Source organism: Sinohyriopsis cumingii, unplaced genomic scaffold (assembly GCF_028554795.1).
Source record: "Sinohyriopsis cumingii isolate HCF-2022 unplaced genomic scaffold, ASM2855479v2 utg003283l, whole genome shotgun sequence".
Classification (NCBI taxonomy): domain Eukaryota; kingdom Metazoa; phylum Mollusca; class Bivalvia; order Unionida; family Unionidae; genus Sinohyriopsis; species Sinohyriopsis cumingii.
Genome location: NW_028316445.1, coordinates 20,784 through 35,489, shown reverse-complemented (window position 1 = coordinate 35,489; position 14,706 = coordinate 20,784). Strand labels below are relative to the sequence as shown.

Here is a 14,706-nt window from a genome sequence, read left to right as displayed (position 1 = left end):
AGAGCTTTATTAAACAGACATGATATCGCTTTTGATGCTTTGAGGATGCAGACCGACAAAGAAGTTTTCTAAAAATCAGATTCACTCAAATGATTTTCGGCAGATAATTATCATTGCATACATATATTTAAGTATAGTTTGTCTTTCCACACAACAATGTTTGCATGCAGTGCTACGGGTGAGATATAGAAACCACCTGTAATTGGTAATTCTCACAAGCTCCGCTGCTTTAAGGACATTACACTTTTCATAAAGGGGTCCCAAACTGAGAGTTAAGGCTCAAAGTAGAACAAAAGTTTGGTGTAAAAGTTTTGAAGGAAAGGATGACCACCGTCTGGGGCTTTCCTTCAGTATTTACATGAGTTAGGCTGCTGTACATGTCGGAGGACGCCAGGAGGGTGCCTCTTTTTACATACATTATGGGATTTGGTATCAAATCATGGTATAGATGATGCCATCAGTTTCGTAACTGTAGCAGGTGTGGTACCACGGGCCTCCCACCAACGGATTGTCCATAACCGGTACAACAACAAGAAAACATGCCTCAAAACTCAGTAATGATTGATGAAATGGCCTATGATCGTCAGAGGGTTCCAGATCCTGGGGGAGAGATGGAACAGATCTCAGGAAACCCACCCCACTGAAATGCCGCAACATCGAACCAGGTCATACTGGGTATGCAGTGCGAAATTGAGGTTGGAAGCTCAAACGGTCCTAAAACTTCTCAATCCACGTCCACATAATGGACTAGTTATACAAATACGAGTGCACGTGAGAAGAAGGGGGCAAAGGGTAAAAAAGGAAAACAACAAAGCAAACGAAACACAAAAACCTACCACCCCATATTTATTTATGGAAGAACCAAGTTTCTAGCATAAAACAAATCCGCTCATCGAGTCTAAAATAATAGTGAGCGAGAGTGAGGAGGTTGAGAGCCCTCAACACACAAATTTTCCACTGTCAATTTTACTATATGTTATTGCAATTGAAACATTATATAAGAATATTGAAAATAATAGCAATTAATTGGAAATTGGCGGGCAAATGACCCAGGAGCTCCCCCAAATTGAATCAAACAACAAGTGAAGGCTTTAGGAATATTTTATGGAAACAATTTAGACGAACTTAATTACAACCAAATATTAAAGAAAGTTGAGGAACAGATAGAAATTTGGTCATAGGTTCTCTAAACCTAATGGAATTCTTACAAGCCTATAAGACCTACATTTATTGCCAAATTGATTATGTAACACAAAAATAGATTTGATAGAACCAATGATAAACATTCTTTTCTTTTCATGAAATCCTTATTTAATATGTACATGTTGAAATGTGCAAATGACACAGATACTCCTATATGCACCCATATTAGACATATCCGCTCACCCGTACCCTCATATACACACACATACTTACACACACACACACACACTTACTGCTCATACATACGTTGTAAAACGCTTATACTAATTTTACATAATACGTAAGTTTCTAGCTAACGTATAGGCGAGGAATTTATAATAATAAATTATTTTACGTCTACTTATCAATTAACATAATAACTTTACATAGAATTTAAAACAAATGAAATTACTATTCAAGTTTTAAATTTAGAGATATAGTATTGATTGAAATACAAAGTGTATACAAAATTGTATAAGCGTGAAAGGTCATGTTAAAAGGATAGACAAGGTAAAGTACAGAAAAAGCTCGTGCGAAAAGAAGAGATAGTGTTAACACGTGCGGCTTGGGGTATTCTTGAATTAACGTGTTGACCGGTAAACGTGGGTTGAAACATGCAGGCAAAAAGACGGTGTACTAAAGAATCAGGAGATTAGAAAAGGATACATAATTGGATATATTTAAAGAAAAAGGTAAGTAGTGAGTATTATTCTAGACTTATGCCACTTACTATTTAACAAATTTAAAGAGAACATAATAACCCAGCTAGACACCATTTGTCAATAAAGTGAAGAAGGTTAAGTCTGGAAATGTCAGCTCAGATTCTACATTTTAGGCAAGAGAGAAAGAAGAATAGCAAGGTGTTACTGGTTACCACTTCTTTATGATAATATGCATGGATACATTTAATCCATATAGCATATTTGTATCCAGCGCATAATAAAAGCCACAAGTCCGCGATTTCAGGTTCCGGAAACAAGGCCCCATAGAAGAAACTTAGGATAAGACCAAATTTAAGGAATGTAAAAAGTACCGAAGGAGTTTCGAGAGTTTTTTTCAGCCATTTAATTATGAGCTGTTGTAAAGCGAGTATTAAATTGCATTCGAAAATTAAATGGTCAGTGATTTCAGTCCCACCGCAAAAAAAAGTGCATAACTTGAATTAGGGAATATTTTTAAAAAATATGTGTTTTACAGGTAAAATGTCGTGTATGATTTTAAAACACACATATCTAGTGATGGTGTATAGGAATTTATTTTGCAGGTGTTTCTTGTTGTTGAAATATTGGGGGAGTTTAAGTCATATAATTTGGTTATTTTGGGTTCAAGAAGGTGACTTTGTAGTTGTCGTTGATATGATATTTTTGTAGGGTCTTAACCAAAACTGAGACCAGGATTATTTTATGAATTGAGATTGAAATATAAATTATTCTGTTTATATGGATCCGTAGAATACGTTATATCCAACGGGATCTTCTTATATAAACCGCAAAATGAAGTTGGACTGGGACTATGCTATTTGCATCACAAACACACAATATATATTTTAAGTAGAATAAGGCACAGTTGTTCGTTACGAAGAAAACTTAGGAGTATCCGTCATTGAATCAGGGTATGAATGTTCAATCCTGTAACAATATAATACAAGAAAAAGACACGAGTTCGCACCTATCGGTAGTTCCAACCATGCTAGTTTATCTTAATTGCGTCTGCTAATTTCCACCTTCAGCCAGTGGTAATCAAGAATAGTTCAATTTTCAAAACTGCTCGGCACACTTCGTTCAGTATGAGACATCTTGGAGAAAATTCAATAATTGTTCGCCGATTTTGACGTTTGGACAACTAATGGCAGGCAGTGCCGTTTGCATTCGAATAGTCTTGGATTTCACCAGTGAACGAACGGTAAGATCCGAACAACATCGAGTGTGCAGTTTTTCGGATCTTACGTTTCGGTCAATCGTGAAAAATGAACTCTTCTTGATTACGACTGGCTTACGTTGGAGATTAGCAGACGCTATTAGGATAAACTAACAGAGTCGGACCTACCGAGCGGTGGGGACTCGTGTCTTCCCTTGTGTTATATTGTTACAGGTTAGAAGCGTCATCCTTTGATTCATGGACGAATACTCCTAATTTTCACTGTAACGAACCCCTTTAGAATAAGGCACTTTACAGATAATACCCAGTATACCTGGGAGGCCGTATACATTTATTTGTACCGATACCTATGTAAGCACAATCGGAGACTAGTAATCGGAATCTATATTGAAATGGAATACGGAAGAGATGGGAAGCTATCTCGTCTGCTTTTATCAAAGCGTGATGTTTATTCACCTACATGACGTTTGGATCACTGGCGAGATGGCCTTTAAAAGCCATAGTATACGTATGATTCCGCCTTGCCATTTGTATGGTCAATACACTGATTCTAAATCCACACAATACTGCGTTGTCCGCAAACAGCAACTGACCGTTATAGAATTACTGGTGCAATAAGGGATACATTTTTGGGCATTGACGCAAAATAACCTCTAAATTACAAATGAGATTAATGACAGCAATATATATAAATAAAGTTTTAGTTGATTATGTAACATCAATAATGAAAGCCAAACGATTAGATATGTTTTAAGGTGCACAAGAGTACTTCATTTATATAGTTTTTATCATACCATGAAACAAATTGATCATCTTTGGACCGCGTGCTTTGTCTGACGAAACAGGGTTAATGGGAGCGTTAAATAAAAAAGAAAGACCTCTAATTCATACGATCATCGAAATTATATCAAGCGCATGTGAAATTGTTTGTTCTCATATACTTGTATAAAAAGTTTTAATTTATCTTGAATAAGTTTTTGTTTATTATTAAAATAAAAATCGTATGGCTATAAGCTAGATACATAGGATTATTCAGTGAAAGACAACTCCTGGACGCTGCTGGAGTCCCGACAATACTTTAGTATGAAAGCCTTGAATTTGCAATGGTTACAAGGAAGAAAAAAAGGACGTTATAAATTTATGGAAGCCCGTGCATATCAATTATCTTGAACCATTTTTCAAGTTGTTTGCAGAAATGCATTTTAGATACCACATCGGTTACCATTAGCGATGCCATTTGAAAATAACTATAGTCTACTTTCAATAATATTTATTGAAGGAAAATAAACATCTTCATATATAACTTAAAGACTGCGATGTTTTCGGATTTTGTACAACCAAAAAGCTTGTTAAAAGTTGTTTTGAATTTGACAAAGAGAGAGAAAGAAAGAGATTTTAGAAGCATTTTTGAAATTGAATATTAGACAGAAACATTATTTCATTGCATAGACTAGCCAGGCGATCATCTATGTTGAATCAATGATAGATGGTACATGTTACTAACAGAAATATAAGATTTAAAAGAATTTCTTTATGAAAATATTTTCTCATAAAATAAGAAAACATCGATCAATTATGTTCTTGGCAAATGACTATTCGTGATAGCACTGTAAAGAAATAAATATCAACTAAAAGCTTGTTAAACAAATTTCTTGTTTTTGTTTGTTCTAGTAATTGTTTCCACTTTATAACTGTGATATGTACTCTTCCATTCCAAGGTGTGAATCAATCATCACAGCGAGGCCAGAGGAACTTCCGTGAGTGCCTAATTAAGTGCTTACTCAGTGTCAGTAGGGGATTTATTTGAATACTGTTGAATTTTAGTCGTATCGACAGGATGACACGAGCCAATCAGGAAGCTAATTGTCATCAACCGATCACATATATAAAAGGTGCTGACATTACGGTACTTTAAACGGACTGAATATAGAGATGGATAACGATTTTAGGGACATGGAAAGCCATAATTTACGGGATGCAGAGAAAAACGCAAGTTTAAATCGTAATACACCAAGACTCCTAAAGAAGGCAAAAAGGGCAGCTGATATTCCTGTTACAAAATTTCATGATTTGTACAGACCAACAGGAGAAATCTTAGGAAATGGTACTATTGATTCAGTGCAGACATTTATAAATATTTCCAACAGCAAAGAATATGCTGTAAAGATCATTAAAAACAACACGATCCGATCCAGCAGCAAAGTCTTCAAAGAAATAGAAATATACAACTTATGTCAAGGTCAGGAGAACATCTTACAGCTTTATGAATACTTTGAAGAAGAAGGTCGATTTTATTTGGTCTTTGACAAGATGTTGGGAGGAACCTTGTTTGACAATATTGAGAGAAGGGGTCATCTGACTGAGACAGAAGCCAGTTTAATAGTGAAATGCATCACACGAGCCTTGGATTTCCTCCACAATAAAGGAATAGTCCACAGGGATCTAAAGCTAGAAAACATATTGTGTGAAAAGAAAGAAATATTCCCGATACGAATATGTGATTTTGACTTGGCAAGTGGTGTGCCTGTTGAAAGTCAGAAGGATATGTGTTCCACGCCAGATCTCCTGACGCCAGTCGGCACAGCAGATTATATGGCTCCTGAAGTTGTTGAAGTTTGGCTTGGTGAATCCTTATCCTATGACAAGAAATGTGATCTCTGGAGCCTGGGAATAATCATGTACATCATGCTGTGCGGTTACCATCCATTTTATGGCGACTGTGGAGGTGGTTGTGGGTGGAACAGTGATGTGATGTGTCGGGACTGCCAGGACATGCTTTTCAGCAGCATCAAAAATGATGTTTATGAGTTTCCAGAAAACGATTGGAGTGTAATCTCAGACAGTGCCAAAGACCTCATTCGTCACTTGCTGGTGCGAGATCCACGCAAGCGTTATTCTACCGAGCAGGTCTTGAACCACCCCTGGGTATCTTGCCCACCGGCTGCTACTTCTCTTGCTACACCAACAATGCTTTCTAGGAATAGCAGTACCAAGGATTTGGAGCCATTTGCTGAGACTGCTATTTCAATCAACCGCATGCTGCAGCAGCATCTAATTATTCACAAGCCGCCAAGTTATCCTTATTATGACGAAAATGAGGGAAATGAAAACGATGAAATCAATTTTGAAGAAATTGTAGTACCACCATTGAAATTGTCCCCATCTGCTTCCAGCTTGACAAAACATCAGTCAAGTTTGGTGCCCGGAACCAATGTTCGTTCAACAGAATTCGATAGTGGCTGTACACTGCCGGGCATCAGTCATTCACAGGACGAATAGTTATTTAGTGATATTTTCATCTGAATAACTTTTATTTTGAAAATAATTACAAACACGTGACTAACTTTGCTACATCAAGTTTACGATAAGGACTGTTTGTTCAAAATATGCTGCCTTTGATGAAAAGTTTAGGATTTGTTCTGATTTTCATCAATCCAGATTGTCTTGTTTCGAAGAGTACATTTTAAGAGTGGGTGGGTGGGATTATACAACCTAAAGAGTTTTCATCTCTTATAATGTAGATGAAACAAATTGTCCGGAGTATATATGTGCATATATCACTTTCGTTGAATTGTTGCTAAAATGTAATTGACTTTTATTCTGTGAAATGCTGATTGTTGTAATAAAATACGACTGAATTTTATATGATCGTTAATACCAATTCATGGTTCTGAATGTCTTTGAAAGGAGAGATTATTCAGTATTTGTGTTAATAATCAACGAGTGCTTTGATTTTATAATTGTGCTGTTATTCATGAATGAGGTTGGTGGAATGTAAAATGTTCTCTGATGCTTAAAATGACGTGTCAAAATAGTGATATTTTATATCTAAAGTGCCAGTATATCACCAGGTGTTAATATGTAAATCTTACTCAGTTTGATTTCTAATATTTCTTCATTAACTAAATTCATACTAGCATCTTGATTTTTTCTTCAGTGTATTTCGCAATTATATTTCATTCTCATTTATCGGACACTTATAAGTTATAACAAATAGATATATTGGAGAATTGCATTTTTTAATAAAAAGTCCCATTTCTATGAAATATTGTTTTCCTTTGTGAAATTAAATTTTGTATTAGATGTGATTTGTAATTTTCATTAATCTCTCTCTCTCTGTCTATCTATCTATCAGAAAAATTATATTAGAAGAAACGAAACAACTCAGCTATGTACACATGTACAAATTTTTACCCCAAATTTCAATTTTTAGTTTTAACATACCCAATAAATCGAAACTCATTTGATACTTGGGAAATATATGTAGCTACTAAATTTCTGACTCACGCTTAAACAGATTTGTTCCGTTTAATTGGTAGTGTTGTGGTTTGAGCTGTGAAATAAGGATTCGGAAAATGTCCCCAAGGCATACGTGCTTAAAACAACACTTGACACAAGCGGCGACATGGATTAAGTCTGACAATAGGATAATCTGAAATGTTTGCACGATTCAAAGCAACTAACTGTTATGGCTAATTACATTGAATAAATAATTACATGTTTATTGGTGAGCCATTTACTAAATACCGTGCTTATGTGCTGATTATCTACTTGTGATTGATGCTATTCTTTTGTAGACATGATGAACAGAATATTGTTTACTTCTTCTTTTAAAAACTAAACTATCAGAGCTTTATTAAACAGACATGATATCGCTTTTGATGCTTTGAGGATGCAGACCGACAAAGAAGTTTTCTAAAAATCAGATTCACTCAAATGATTTTCGGCAGATAATTATCATTGCATACATATATTTAAGTATAGTTTGTCTTTCCACACAACAATGTTTGCATGCAGTGCTACGGGTGAGATATAGAAACCACCTGTAATTGGTAATTCTCACAAGCTCCGCTGCTTTAAGGACATTACACTTTTCATAAAGGGGTCCCAAACTGAGAGTTAAGGCTCAAAGTAGAACAAAAGTTTGGTGTAAAAGTTTTGAAGGAAAGGATGACCACCGTCTGGGGCTTTCCTTCAGTATTTACATGAGTTAGGCTGCTGTACATGTCGGAGGACGCCAGGAGGGTGCCTCTTTTTACATACATTATGGGATTTGGTATCAAATCATGGTATAGATGATGCCATCAGTTTCGTAACTGTAGCAGGTGTGGTACCACGGGCCTCCCACCAACGGATTGTCCATAACCGGTACAACAACAAGAAAACATGCCTCAAAACTCAGTAATGATTGATGAAATGGCCTATGATCGTCAGAGGGTTCCAGATCCTGGGGGAGAGATGGAACAGATCTCAGGAAACCCACCCCACTGAAATGCCGCAACATCGAACCAGGTCATACTGGGTATGCAGTGCGAAATTGAGGTTGGAAGCTCAAACGGTCCTAAAACTTCTCAATCCACGTCCACATAATGGACTAGTTATACAAATACGAGTGCACGTGAGAAGAAGGGGGCAAAGGGTAAAAAAGGAAAACAACAAAGCAAACGAAACACAAAAACCTACCACCCCATATTTATTTATGGAAGAACCAAGTTTCTAGCATAAAACAAATCCGCTCATCGAGTCTAAAATAATAGTGAGCGAGAGTGAGGAGGTTGAGAGCCCTCAACACACAAATTTTCCACTGTCAATTTTACTATATGTTATTGCAATTGAAACATTATATAAGAATATTGAAAATAATAGCAATTAATTGGAAATTGGCGGGCAAATGACCCAGGAGCTCCCCCAAATTGAATCAAACAACAAGTGAAGGCTTTAGGAATATTTTATGGAAACAATTTAGACGAACTTAATTACAACCAAATATTAAAGAAAGTTGAGGAACAGATAGAAATTTGGTCATAGGTTCTCTAAACCTAATGGAATTCTTACAAGCCTATAAGACCTACATTTATTGCCAAATTGATTATGTAACACAAAAATAGATTTGATAGAACCAATGATAAACATTCTTTTCTTTTCATGAAATCCTTATTTAATATGTACATGTTGAAATGTGCAAATGACACAGATACTCCTATATGCACCCATATTAGACATATCCGCTCACCCGTACCCTCATATACACACACATACTTACACACACACACACACACACACTTACTGCTCATACATACGTTGTAAAACGCTTATACTAATTTTACATAATACGTAAGTTTCTAGCTAACGTATAGGCGAGGAATTTATAATAATAAATTATTTTACGTCTACTTATCAATTAACATAATAACTTTACATAGAATTTAAAACAAATGAAATTACTATTCAAGTTTTAAATTTAGAGATATAGTATTGATTGAAATACAAAGTGTATACAAAATTGTATAAGCGTGAAAGGTCATGTTAAAAGGATAGACAAGGTAAAGTACAGAAAAAGCTCGTGCGAAAAGAAGAGATAGTGTTAACACGTGCGGCTTGGGGTATTCTTGAATTAACGTGTTGACCGGTAAACGTGGGTTGAAACATGCAGGCAAAAAGACGGTGTACTAAAGAATCAGGAGATTAGAAAAGGATACATAATTGGATATATTTAAAGAAAAAGGTAAGTAGTGAGTATTATTCTAGACTTATGCCACTTACTATTTAACAAATTTAAAGAGAACATAATAACCCAGCTAGACACCATTTGTCAATAAAGTGAAGAAGGTTAAGTCTGGAAATGTCAGCTCAGATTCTACATTTTAGGCAAGAGAGAAAGAAGAATAGCAAGGTGTTACTGGTTACCACTTCTTTATGATAATATGCATGGATACATTTAATCCATATAGCATATTTGTATCCAGCGCATAATAAAAGCCACAAGTCCGCGATTTCAGGTTCCGGAAACAAGGCCCCATAGAAGAAAGTTAGGATAAGACCAAATTTAAGGAATGTAAAAAGTACCGAAGGAGTTTCGAGAGTTTTTTTCAGCCATTTAATTATGAGCTGTTGTAAAGCGAGTATTAAATTGCATTCGAAAATTAAATGGTCAGTGATTTCAGTCCCACCGCAAAAAAAAAGTGCATAACTTGAATTAGGGAATATTTTTAAAAAATATGTGTTTTACAGGTAAAATGTCGTGTATGATTTTAAAACACACATATCTAGTGATGGTGTATAGGAATTTATTTTGCAGGTGTTTCTTGTTGTTGAAATATTGGGGGAGTTTAAGTCATATAATTTGGTTATTTTGGGTTCAAGAAGGTGACTTTGTAGTTGTCGTTGATATGATATTTTTGTAGGGTCTTAACCAAAACTGAGACCAGGATTATTTTATGAATTGAGATTGAAATATAAATTATTCTGTTTATATGGATCCGTAGAATACGTTATATCCAACGGGATCTTCTTATATAAACCGCAAAATGAAGTTGGACTGGGACTATGCTATTTGCATCACAAACACACAATATATATTTTAAGTAGAATAAGGCACAGTTGTTCGTTACGAAGAAAACTTAGGAGTATCCGTCATTGAATCAGGGTATGAATGTTCAATCCTGTAACAATATAATACAAGAAAAAGACACGAGTTCGCACCTATCGGTAGTTCCAACCATGCTAGTTTATCTTAATTGCGTCTGCTAATTTCCACCTTCAGCCAGTGGTAATCAAGAATAGTTCAATTTTCAAAACTGCTCGGCACACTTCGTTCAGTATGAGACATCTTGGAGAAAATTCAATAATTGTTCGCCGATTTTGACGTTTGGACAACTAATGGCAGGCAGTGCCGTTTGCATTCGAATAGTCTTGGATTTCACCAGTGAACGAACGGTAAGATCCGAACAACATCGAGTGCGCAGTTTTTCGGATCTTACGTTTCGGTCAATCGTGAAAAATGAACTCTTCTTGATTACGACTGGCTTACGTTGGAGATTAGCAGACGCTATTAGGATAAACTAACAGAGTCGGACCTACCGAGCGGTGGGGACTCGTGTCTTCCCTTGTGTTATATTGTTACAGGTTAGAAGCGTCATCCTTTGATTCATGGACGAATACTCCTAATTTTCACTGTAACGAACCCCTTTAGAATAAGGCACTTTACAGATAATACCCAGTATACCTGGGAGGCCGTATACATTTATTTGTACCGATACCTATGTAAGCACAATCGGAGACTAGTAATCGGAATCTATATTGAGATGGAATACGGAAGAGATGGGAAGCTATCTCGTCTGCTTTTATCAAAGCGTGATGTTTATTCACCTACATGACGTTTGGATCACTGGCGAGATGGCCTTTAAAAGCCATAGTATACGTATGATTCCGCCTTGCCATTTGTATGGTCAATACACTGATTCTAAATCCACACAATACTGCGTTGTCCGCAAACAGCAACTGACCGTTATAGAATTACTGGTGCAATAAGGGATACATTTTTGGGCATTGACGCAAAATAACCTCTAAATTACAAATGAGATTAATGACAGCAATATATATAAATAAAGTTTTAGTTGATTATGTAACATCAATAATGAAAGCCAAACGATTAGATATGTTTTAAGGTGCACAAGAGTACTTCATTTATATAGTTTTTATCATACCATGAAACAAATTGATCATCTTTGGACCGCGTGCTTTGTCTGACGAAACAGGGTTAATGGGAGCGTTAAATAAAAAAGAAAGACCTCTAATTCATACGATCATCGAAATTATATCAAGCGCATGTGAAATTGTTTGTTCTCATATACTTGTATAAAAAGTTTTAATTTATCTTGAATAAGTTTTTGTTTATTATTAAAATAAAAATCGTATGGCTATAAGCTAGATACATAGGATTATTCAGTGAAAGACAACTCCTGGACGCTGCTGGAGTCCCGACAATACTTTAGTATGAAAGCCTTGAATTTGCAATGGTTACAAGGAAGAAAAAAAGAACGTTATAAATTTATGGAAGCCCGTGCATATCAATTATCTTGAACCATTTTTCAAGTTGTTTGCAGAAATGCATTTTAGATACCACATCGGTTACCATTAGCGATGCCATTTGAAAATAACTATAGTCTACTTTCAATAATATTTATTGAAGGAAAATAAACATCTTCATATATAACTTAAAGACTGCGATGTTTTCGGATTTTGTACAACCAAAAAGCTTGTTAAAAGTTGTTTTGAATTTGACAAAGAGAGAGAAAGAAAGAGATTTTAGAAGCATTTTTGAAATTGAATATTAGACAGAAACATTATTTCATTGCATAGACTAGCCAGGCGATCATCTATGTTGAATCAATGATAGATGGTACATGTTACTAACAGAAATATAAGATTTAAAAGAATTTCTTTATGAAAATATTTTCTCATAAAATAAGAAAACATCGATCAATTATGTTCTTGGCAAATGACTATTCGTGATAGCACTGTAAAGAAATAAATATCAACTAAAAGCTTGTTAAACAAATTTCTTGTTTTTGTTTGTTCTAGTAATTGTTTCCACTTTATAACTGTGATATGTACTCTTCCATTCCAAGGTGTGAATCAATCATCACAGCGAGGCCAGAGGAACTTCCGTGAGTGCCTAATTAAGTGCTTACTCAGTGTCAGTAGGGGATTTATTTGAATACTGTTGAATTTTAGTCGTATCGACAGGATGACACGAGCCAATCAGGAAGCTAATTGTCATCAACCGATCACATATATAAAAGGTGCTGACATTACGGTACTTTAAACGGACTGAATATAGAGATGGATAACGATTTTAGGGACATGGAAAGCCATAATTTACGGGATGCAGAGAAAAACGCAAGTTTAAATCGTAATACACCAAGACTCCTAAAGAAGGCAAAAAGGGCAGCTGATATTCCTGTTACAAAATTTCATGATTTGTACAGACCAACAGGAGAAATCTTAGGAAATGGTACTATTGATTCAGTGCAGACATTTATAAATATTTCCAACAGCAAAGAATATGCTGTAAAGATCATTAAAAACAACACGATCCGATCCAGCAGCAAAGTCTTCAAAGAAATAGAAATATACAACTTATGTCAAGGTCAGGAGAACATCTTACAGCTTTATGAATACTTTGAAGAAGAAGGTCGATTTTATTTGGTCTTTGACAAGATGTTGGGAGGAACCTTGTTTGACAATATTGAGAGAAGGGGTCATCTGACTGAGACAGAAGCCAGTTTAATAGTGAAATGCATCACACGAGCCTTGGATTTCCTCCACAATAAAGGAATAGTCCACAGGGATCTAAAGCTAGAAAACATATTGTGTGAAAAGAAAGAAATATTCCCGATACGAATATGTGATTTTGACTTGGCAAGTGGTGTGCCTGTTGAAAGTCAGAAGGATATGTGTTCCACGCCAGTTCTCCTGACGCCAGTCGGCACAGCAGATTATATGGCTCCTGAAGTTGTTGAAGTTTGGCTTGGTGAATCCTTATCCTATGACAAGAAATGTGATCTCTGGAGCCTGGGAATAATCATGTACATCATGCTGTGCGGTTACCATCCATTTTATGGCGACTGTGGAGGTGGTTGTGGGTGGAACAGTGATGTGATGTGTCGGGACTGCCAGGACATGCTTTTCAGCAGCATCAAAAATGATGTTTATGAGTTTCCAGAAAACGATTGGAGTGTAATCTCAGACAGTGCCAAAGACCTCATTCGTCACTTGCTGGTGCGAGATCCACGCAAGCGTTATTCTACCGAGCAGGTCTTGAACCACCCCTGGGTATCTTGCCCACCGGCTGCTACTTCTCTTGCTACACCAACAATGCTTTCTAGGAATAGCAGTACCAAGGATTTGGAGCCATTTGCTGAGACTGCTATTTCAATCAACCGCATGCTGCAGCAGCATCTAATTATTCACAAGCCGCCAAGTTATCCTTATTATGACGAAAATGAGGGAAATGAAAACGATGAAATCAATTTTGAAGAAATTGTAGTACCACCATTGAAATTGTCCCCATCTGCTTCCAGCTTGACAAAACATCAGTCAAGTTTGGTGCCCGGAACCAATGTTCGTTCAACAGAATTCGATAGTGGCTGTACACTGCCGGGCATCAGTCATTCACAGGACGAATAGTTATTTAGTGATATTTTCATCTGAATAACTTTTATTTTGAAAATAATTACAAACACGTGACTAACTTTGCTACATCAAGTTTACGATAAGGACTGTTTGTTCAAAATATGCTGCCTTTGATGAAAAGTTTAGGATTTGTTCTGATTTTCATCAATCCAGATTGTCTTGTTTCGAAGAGTACATTTTAAGAGTGGGTGGGTGGGATTATACAACCTAAAGAGTTTTCATCTCTTATAATGTAGATGAAACAAATTGTCCGGAGTATATATGTGCATATATCACTTTCGTTGAATTGTTGCTAAAATGTAATTGACTTTTATTCTGTGAAATGCTGATTGTTGTAATAAAATACGACTGAATTTTATATGATCGTTAATACCAATTCATGGTTCTGAATGTCTTTGAAAGGAGAGATTATTCAGTATTTGTGTTAATAATCAACGAGTGCTTTGATTTTATAATTGTGCTGTTATTCATGAATGAGGTTGGTGGAATGTAAAATGTTCTCTGATGCTTAAAATGACGTGTCAAAATAGTGATATTTTATATCTAAAGTGCCAGTATATCACCAGGTGTTAATATGTAAATCTTACTCAGTTTGATTTCTAATATTTCTTCATTAACTAAATTCATACTAGCATCTTGATTTTTTCTTCAGTGTATTTCGCAATTATA

General features: G+C 35.8%; 2 pseudogenes; both read left to right on the top strand.

Moving 5' to 3' along the window:
- Positions 1–539: 539 nt before the first annotated feature.
- LOC149769755 (MAP kinase-interacting serine/threonine-protein kinase 1 pseudogene) lies at positions 540–6,339 on the top strand (annotated as a pseudogene).
- Positions 6,340–8,226: 1,887 nt separating this feature from the next.
- On the top strand, positions 8,227–14,031 carry LOC149769754 (MAP kinase-interacting serine/threonine-protein kinase 1 pseudogene; annotated as a pseudogene).
- Positions 14,032–14,706: the final 675 nt, after the last annotated feature.